The following is an 8,814-nucleotide window of genomic DNA, read 5'->3' on the forward strand; positions in this document are numbered from 1 at the left end:
TCACAGAGAACACCCAGAGTAGGTGCAAAACAATCTCACACTAAATTCATGCAAATATTTACAACAAGTATTTCAACCGATTTTGTGCACAGAAAAGCAGTACAAGACAGCGCAGAGAAAGCAGTACAAGACATTGCAGAGAAAGCAGTACAAGACAGCACAAAGAAAGCAGTACAAGACAGCACAATGAAAGCAGTACAAGACAGCACAAAGAAAGCAGTACAAGACAGCACAATGAAAGCAGTACAAGACAGCGCAGAGAAAGCAGTACAAGACAGCACAAAGAAAGCAGTACAAGACAGCACAAAGAAAGCAGTACAAGACAGCACAATGAAAGCAGTACAAGACAGCGCAGAGAAAGCAGTACAAGGCAGCACAGAGAAAGCAGTACAAGACAGCACAATGAAAGCAGTACAAGACAGCACAAAGAAAGCAGTACAAGACAGCACAATGAAAGCAGTACAAGACAGCGCAGAGAAAGCAGTACAAGACAGCACAAAGAAAGCAGTACAAGACAGCACAAAGAAAGCAGTACAAGACAGCACAATGAAAGCAGTACAAGACAGCGCAGAGAAAGCAGTACAAGGCAGCACAAAGAAAGCAGTACAAGGCAGCACAGAGAAAGCAGTACAAGACAGCACAATGAAAGCAGTACAAGACAGCGCAGTGAAAGCAGTACAAGACAGCGCAGTAAAAGCAGTACAAGACAGTGCAGAGAAAGCAGTACAAGACAGTGCAGAGAAAGCAGTACAAGACAGCACAAAGAAAGCAGTGCAAGACAGCGCAGTGAAAGCAGTACAAGGCAGCACAAAGAAAGCAGTGCAAGACAGCAGAAGAAAGCAGTACAAGACAGCGCAGTAAAAGCAGTACAAGACAGTGCAGAGAAAGCAGTACAAGACAGTGCAGAGAAAGCAGTACAAGACAGCACAAAGAAAGCAGTGCAAGACAGCGCAGTGAAAGCAGTACAAGGCAGCACAAAGAAAGCAGTGCAAGACAGCACGGAGAAAGCAGTACAAGACAGCACAAAGAAAGCAGTGCAAGACAGCGCAGTGAAAGCAGTACAAGACAGCACATTGAAAGCAGTACAAGACAGCACAGTGAAAGCAGTATAACACAGCATGGAGAAAGCAGTTCAACACAGCGTGGAGAAAGCAGTACAACACAGCATGGAGAAAGCAGTTCAACACAGCACGGAGAAAGCAGTACAACACAGCATGGAGAAAGCAGTTCAACACAGTGCGGAGAAAGCAGTACAACACAGCGCGGAGAAAACAGTACAAGGCAGCACAAAGAAAGCAGTACAAGACAGCACAGTGAAAGCAGTACAAGACAGCACAAAGAAAGCAGTACAAGACAGCACAGTGAAAGCAGTTCAACACAGCGTGGAGAAAGCAGTTCAACACAGTGCGGAGAAAGCAGTACAACACAGCGCGGAGAAAACAGTACAACACAGCGCGGAGAAAACAGTACAACACAGCGCGGAGAAGCGGGGGAAATGTTGTAGCGGTATTTTGACATAGGCTAGACTTGCTTTGATAATGCAATTACAGAATAAAGTTAGGAATTGTCATGCAAAACAGAATTAAGAATTTTGATTTTCAGTGAGATTGAGATGATATTTTCCAGGAATTGTGACGTGTGGTCTCGACAGTCCCGGCATCTACCAATCTTAATGATTATTCCTGGTCTTCACGCTGTCAATGCAGCCACGAGTGTTCCCTCCAGACAAACAAGGGGCTTATCTCAATATAACAGGCCTAAATAATAACACTGCCTTAAGCAGCCAGCAGAAACCAAATCAAATCAAATCAAATGTATTTTTATAGCCCTTCGTACATCAGCTGATATCTCAAAGTGCTGTACAGAAACCCAGCCTAAAACCCCAAACAGCAAGCAATGCAGGTGTTGAAGCAAGTTGGCTAGGAAAAACTCCCTAGAAAGGCCAAAACTTAGGAAGAAACCTAGAGAGGAACCAGGCTATGAGGGGTGACCAGTCCTCTTCTGGCTGTGCCGGGTGGAGATTATAACAGAACATGGCCAAGATGTTCAAAAGTTCATAAATTACCAGCATTGTCTAATAATAGGTCTGGGACAGGTAGCACGTCCGGTGAACAGGTCAGGATTCCATAGCCGCAGGCAGAACAGTTGAAACTGGAGCAGCAGCACAGCCAGGTGGACTAGGGACAGCAAGGAGTCATCATGCCAGATAGTCCTGAGGCATGGTCCTAGGGCTCTGGTCCTCCGAGAGAGAGAAAGAAATAAAGAATTAGAGAGAGCATACTTAAATTCACACAGGACACCGGATAAGACAGGAGAAGTACTCCAGATATAACAAAGTGACCCTAGCCCCCCGACACATAAACTACCGCAGCATAAATACTGGAGGCTGAGACAGGAGGGGTCAGGAGACACTGTGGCCCCATCCGATGATACCCCCGGACAGGGCCAAACAGGAAGGATATAACCCCACCCACTTTGCCAAAGCACAGCCCCCATACCACTAGAGGGATATCTTCAACCACCAACTTACCATCCTGAGACAAGGCCGAGTATAGCTCACAAAGATCTCCGCCAAGGCACAGCCCAAGGGGGGCGCCAACCCAGACAGGAAGATCACATCAGTGACTCAACCCACTCAAGTGACCCACCCCTCCTAGGGACGGCATGAAAGAGCACCAGTAAGTCAGTGACTCAGCCCCTGTAATAGGGTTAGAGGCATAGAATCCCAGTGGAAAGAGGGGAACCGGCCAGGCAGAGACAGCAAGGGCGGTTCGTTGCTCCAGAGCCTTTCCGTTCACCTTCACACTCCTGGGCCAGACTACACTCAATCATATGACCCACTGAAGAGATGAGTCTTCAGTAAAGACTTAAAGGTTGAGACCGAGTTTGCGTTTCTCACATGGGTAGGCAGACCATTCCATAAAAATGGAGCTCTATAGGAGAAATCCCTGCCTCCAGCTGTTTGCTTAGAAATTCTTGGGACAATTAGGAGGCCTGCGTTTGTATGTGTAGGTATGTACGGCAGGACCAAATCAGAGAGATAGGTAGGAGCAAGCACATGTAATGCTTTGTAGGTTAGCAGTAAAACCTTGAAATCAGCCCTTGCCTTGACAGGAAGCCAGTGTAGAGAGGCTAGCACTGGAGTAATATGATCACATTTTTTGGTTCTAGTCAGGATTCTAGCAGCCATATTTAGCACTAACTGAAGTTTATTTAGTGCTTTATACGTGTAGCTGGAAAGTAGAGCATTGTAGTAGTCTAACCTAGAAGTATCAAAAGCATGGATTCATTTTTCTGCATCATTTTTGGACAGAAAGTTTCTGATTTTTGCAATGTTGTCGATGGAAAAAAGCTGTCCTTGAAACAGTCTTGAAATCTCTTCCATTATCTATTGATTCACTCTTGGTGACGTATATGCCTCCTTCTCATAGCCATTACCAGGAACACTGGAACACTGTCGGCTTTTCAACAGAAACAATAAGAGGCTTGTCAGTGCACAGCCAGAAAATCTGAGGAAGCATCTGCCCTGTTCAGATGAACTCATGACTCGGTCTGTGGTGAAAAAAAGAAACCTCCCTCCAGCCTCCATCCTTCCATCCCTTCTTCTATGAAATGTGGGAAAGGGAGAAGAGGGGGAGAGAGCTGATTGGGAATGCTGTGGTAAATGTAATGGCCGCAAAGATTCATGTCACTCATTTCACAGGGGGGGGTGCTTTTTGGGTGTGGGGTTGGGGGGGGGTGGTTGTAAGGGTGGTGCAGGTGTAGAGGGGGGTAAGGGGTGGACAGTGGATGAGGCGAAGAGGAGGGGTGCACCCCCAAATAATTGAAGCTTGGCTCCTAGACTATAAACCTGTCACACAGATATATCTCCAGTGATGATGACTCACTCACTCACTCACTCACTCTATTCACCTCGCTACCCGCATCCCAAGCCTTCCCTTCTCTCTTCCCCTCACCCTGTTTCCTGATTTCTACCCGGTATGTCACCGTGCTCTTTAAGACAAAGGCCAATACAGCTCTAAATTGTGTGCCTTGCAGAAGGTCTGTATGTTCTGTCTCCTAGAACTGTTCATGATTCACCATGAAGCACCCTCAATGTCATCGACAATGATTTACAGTTCTTTAGCATCCTCCTCTTCCACTAAATCACAGAGATAAAGATAATTAAGTGATGGGTTATAGGTTCTTCTTCCTTAGTCTATTGATTTCTTCACCCCTCAGAAGGATCCTGAACATTCTGATTATTGAGCCCTGCCTGTTTGATTCAGGTTTAATAGACTGCTGGGGAGAGGCGTGGCTCTCTTCCGTTCTAACGTGGTTAAAACTAAAGTTAGCTGTTTTTATACTTGGTTAATGGGCTTCCAATTATACTGGCTTACCTTGTTTGGTTTATCTGGGGCCTGTGTGGTATGCACAGCCTGTTTGGTTTATCTGGGGCCTGTGTGGTATGCACAGCCTGTTTGGTTTATCTGGGGCCTGTGTGGTATGCACAGCCTGTTTGGTTTATCTGGGGCCTGTGTGGTATGCACAGCCTGTTTGGTTTATCTGGGGCCTGTGTGGTATGCACAGCCTGTTTGGTTTATCTGGGGCCTGTGTGGTATGCACAGCCTGTTTGGTTTATCTGGGGCCTGTGTGGTATGCACAGCCTGTTTGGTTTATCTGGGGCCTGTGTGGTATGCACAGCCTGTTTGGTTTATGCACAGCCTGTTTGGTTTATCTGGGGCCTGTGTGGTATGCACAGCCTGTTTGGTTTATCTGGGGCCTGTGTGGTATGCACAGCCTGTTTGGTTTATCTGGGGCCTGTGTGGTATGCACAGCCTGTTTGGTTTATCTGGGGCCTGTGTGGTATGCACAGCCTGTTTGGTTTATCTGGGGCCTGTGTGGTATGCACAGCCTGTTTGGTTGATGGCTGGTTGGTGACAAACCTTCCTAGATCACCCTGCTTTCCCTGGCCTACAGGCTCTGTGGTTCTCAGGGATTTCTCCCCTGGACAAGGGACATTCATACATAGAAATATACTGTACATACTGAATGGAAATGTTCTTAGGCTGGTTTGTGGTAGGGACTGAGTTTTATTGGTGCTGGTGTTCAATCTCTCATCAACAACATGCTGTGTGGGGACAGACTCTAGAGTGTTCGTTGGAAGTGCGTTGTTGATAGTGATTCTACTTTGGAATCCTACAGTGAAAATAGTAGGGCCATACTTTTTGAATGATGTCATTGATTAGAATCAGTTAGAATAACTAACGGAAGAGCCAAAGTTGCATGAATTGCACCTCTGTCACTCGGTCACGTCATGCCATTGTTATGATCATTCTAAAGATGCTTCAGCCACAGTGATACCCAGTTATTCTGAACGGGGACTAACGACTGTTTCATCTAAATTACACTATAGTGCCTGGAAATACGATGACATTGTTAAAGTAGGCAAATTATAGTAGCAAATAACTCTGCCATCATTATTAAGCCCTCAAATGTACTTTAGAGTGATGGCAACGTTACCATTAGCTGGCAAAGTTAGTCAAAAATAGCTAGCAAGCGAGTTAGCAATCTTAGCTAGATAGATAATGTTATAATGCATCTAAAGTCAATCTTGTGACATCACAATGAGGACAAAAAGCTTTCCTACTAATGTGCACTATAATGCAATTTAGACTAAATCTTCAACAGCGCCAATTAAGAATGCCAAGTAGAATGTTCAGTCGGGCACCAGTATTCAAGAGAATTTCACATAACAATATTGTGAAGCAACCTGCAACCTACGAATACGTAGGTTCCACAAAGGGTTAAATAACTGTCTATCTGTTTGTGATCAAAACAATAGTAGTTTTGCTGTAGGGAACGTGTTTGTGTCTGTAGCCTCGCTTTGCTTCCCCCAGGACGTAAACTAAAGCTAACAGCAGAAGTTACCAGGGACAATGTTCTTGTACACTGGGACTGTGGGGCTGTCAGAGAGATGCCGGTCATCCAGCTGGGAGACCTGGGGATTCCTCCATCTCCATGTACCTGTTAATTCTTGTTTCTCCCACTTGGCTGAGCACGACACACACACACACACACACACACACACACACACACACACACACACACACACACACACACACACACACACACACACACACACACACACACACACACACACACACACACACACACACACACACACACACACACACACACACACACACACACACACACACACACACACACACACAAGCACGTAAGCGCACATACACATATGCAATCACGTAAACACACACACGCACATGAACACAAGTACACACACACATGTAGTCATGCAGTCATGCGAATGCACACGCGCACACACACACTTGCCTGGAGCGCCGCAGAGAGCCACAGCACACTTACCAAAGGCTGACAGTTGGCTTCTTAACAAAGCAGGGAATATAATTAAATGATATTTAACTTTGTTACCCAGCCAGCTATGTGATTAATTAATTCACCCAGAGTGTGCTGGAATTACAGAGAGAGAGAGAGAGAGAGAGAGAGAGAAAGAGAGATGTAGGGGGAGAGAGAGAGAGTACCCTGGGGTAAAAGCCACCCAATCCAGACCTCTTTGTTAATTGTTGGGTGCATTTGATACAAATGTAACTAACCATTATGGGAAAATTGAGGAGAAAATACCACTAATATTAGACAAAAAACTACTTTGTAGCCTCAGAGGAACAGGAAGTAGTGGTTGGGTACTGTACATGTGAAATAATAACCCTGGTCTGATGATACCATATCATGTGAAGTGCTCTAAGCGCCCATACACACAGAAACACAAACGCATGCACCCCACCCACACAAACAAACACGAACACACACACACACACGCACGCTCGCACACACAAACACGAACCCATGCACACACAGACACAGACACACACACACACACACATATGCACACACACACAAACATGCATGCACACACACACAAACGCACGTACACGAGCACACACTCGTATGTACACATCTATTATGATTTAATGTAATCAAAACTTGTAAGATTTTATTTTGTACAGAACTAAAGTCAACTGTCACAAATTGTTTAGCAGAAAATAGCACAACCTCCCTAACAGCACGCCCAAAGCAACTACAGCGGCTAGAAAACGCTATGGTACTGCAGCACTACCTAAATGACTTTCCTTCTGTAAATCTTTCCCTGTTAAACGATAAACCTGTCTTTTGCCTATAAGCACCCCAAGGCTGATGTAAAAAAAAAGAACAAAGATAAACAAACACATTACATTAAACATTTATGTTCCTCCACGAGTGGCTCAACCAGGACCATGTTTTGTTGGGAATGTTTCATTGGAATGTTTCTACCTCTTTGGTATTCTGTTCGTCTCTAAAGAAGCGTTCTGGGGTAAATTCCTCTTCCTGCGTTACCAGGACCATCAAGCATCTAAATCAATCTAATTTATCGTCCAGATCGTTTACTGCATTGCTGCCTGTCAGTCTAAAAAACACAGCTGTATTGTTGTGTTCCTTTCGTCTTCGTTTGTAAATTACGGCCTCTCAGCCAAGTAAAATACATCCAAATCCACTTCTGTAAATTATCGTCGATAAATAGTCATGAATCACTCATTGAATTGAGAGAGTGTTGATTTATAATTGGGCTGCTGCTGACTGCAGGAGGATATATAGCCTTCAGAGCCCAGGAGGATAATGTCCATATGCACATTCATCACCCCACACTGTGCAATACTGAGGCTATTATGTCATGTACTGTTACTGAGTACCGAAAAGCACCCCATTCCCTATGTAGTACACCACTTTTGACCAGGGCCCATAGGACTCTGGTCAAAAGTAGAGCACTATATAGGGAATAGGGTGCAATTTGGGATGCAACCATAGAAAGATACAGCTTTCCCCCAGTTGACCCTATATTATGTTCTTGTCCAAGGCTTTTTATCTTTGTCCAACCACAAATCCAGTTTATATACCCACTAACAGACTGACTACACCGCTCGTTTTGCGGGCGCATTGCAAAACACATTTAGAAATCTATATTATTCAATTATTGCACCCACACTGCTCGCGCGCACCAATGAGAGTCTGTGTTGCCAAGGGCTAAAATAGAAGTCAGTTCTATTTCTGATGCAGATCGCGCTGAAAGTCCTGCCTCTCCCATCTCCTCATTGGTTTATAGAAGCAGGTACCCACGTGTCACCTCCTCATTGGTTATACCAACGTGGGTGAATGAAAGACGAACAAGGTCAGGTAATGCACCTAATTTATGAAAGTTGCCAATCGCAATATAAAGAGAGAAGAAAAACCTGGAAGGAGGAGAGATGACTAGAAATGATTCGGTTGACCGTTTTATGTGTGGATTAACTGGTGGAGTAGAGGACCTTGTGCATTTCAGGTAAAATAACAACTCAACGTTTATATCCCAGGACAAATTAGCTAGCAACAGCAAGCTAGCTAAATAGGACAAATTAGCTAGTTAGCTAGCTAGCTAAATTGCCAAAAATGTTTAATGCTTTTCAACCTGTCCCCAAATTAATATAATTGGTTCAGAGTTTGTTTTGATGTTTTAACCTGTGTGTCGTGATCTCGTTTGGTGTGGGGGGACAAAATACATTTATGCACGATGGCGCACGCGCGCAGCCGGTTTGGGTTCTGTGTAACCCTAACCTTGACCTTTAACCTAACTTTACCGCTTTATTAAGAGCACCAGGCTCACATGACTTTTCATTAAATCTTTGTAAGACTAGATGTATCTTAAGAGCAATTTTGGGAGTAATTGACTAATGATTGTAATGGATAAGAGAAAAAAATGACTTTCATAGAACTGAGTGCCCA

Source organism: Oncorhynchus keta, chromosome 36 (genome assembly GCF_023373465.1).
Source record: "Oncorhynchus keta strain PuntledgeMale-10-30-2019 chromosome 36, Oket_V2, whole genome shotgun sequence".
NCBI lineage: Eukaryota > Metazoa > Chordata > Actinopteri > Salmoniformes > Salmonidae > Oncorhynchus > Oncorhynchus keta.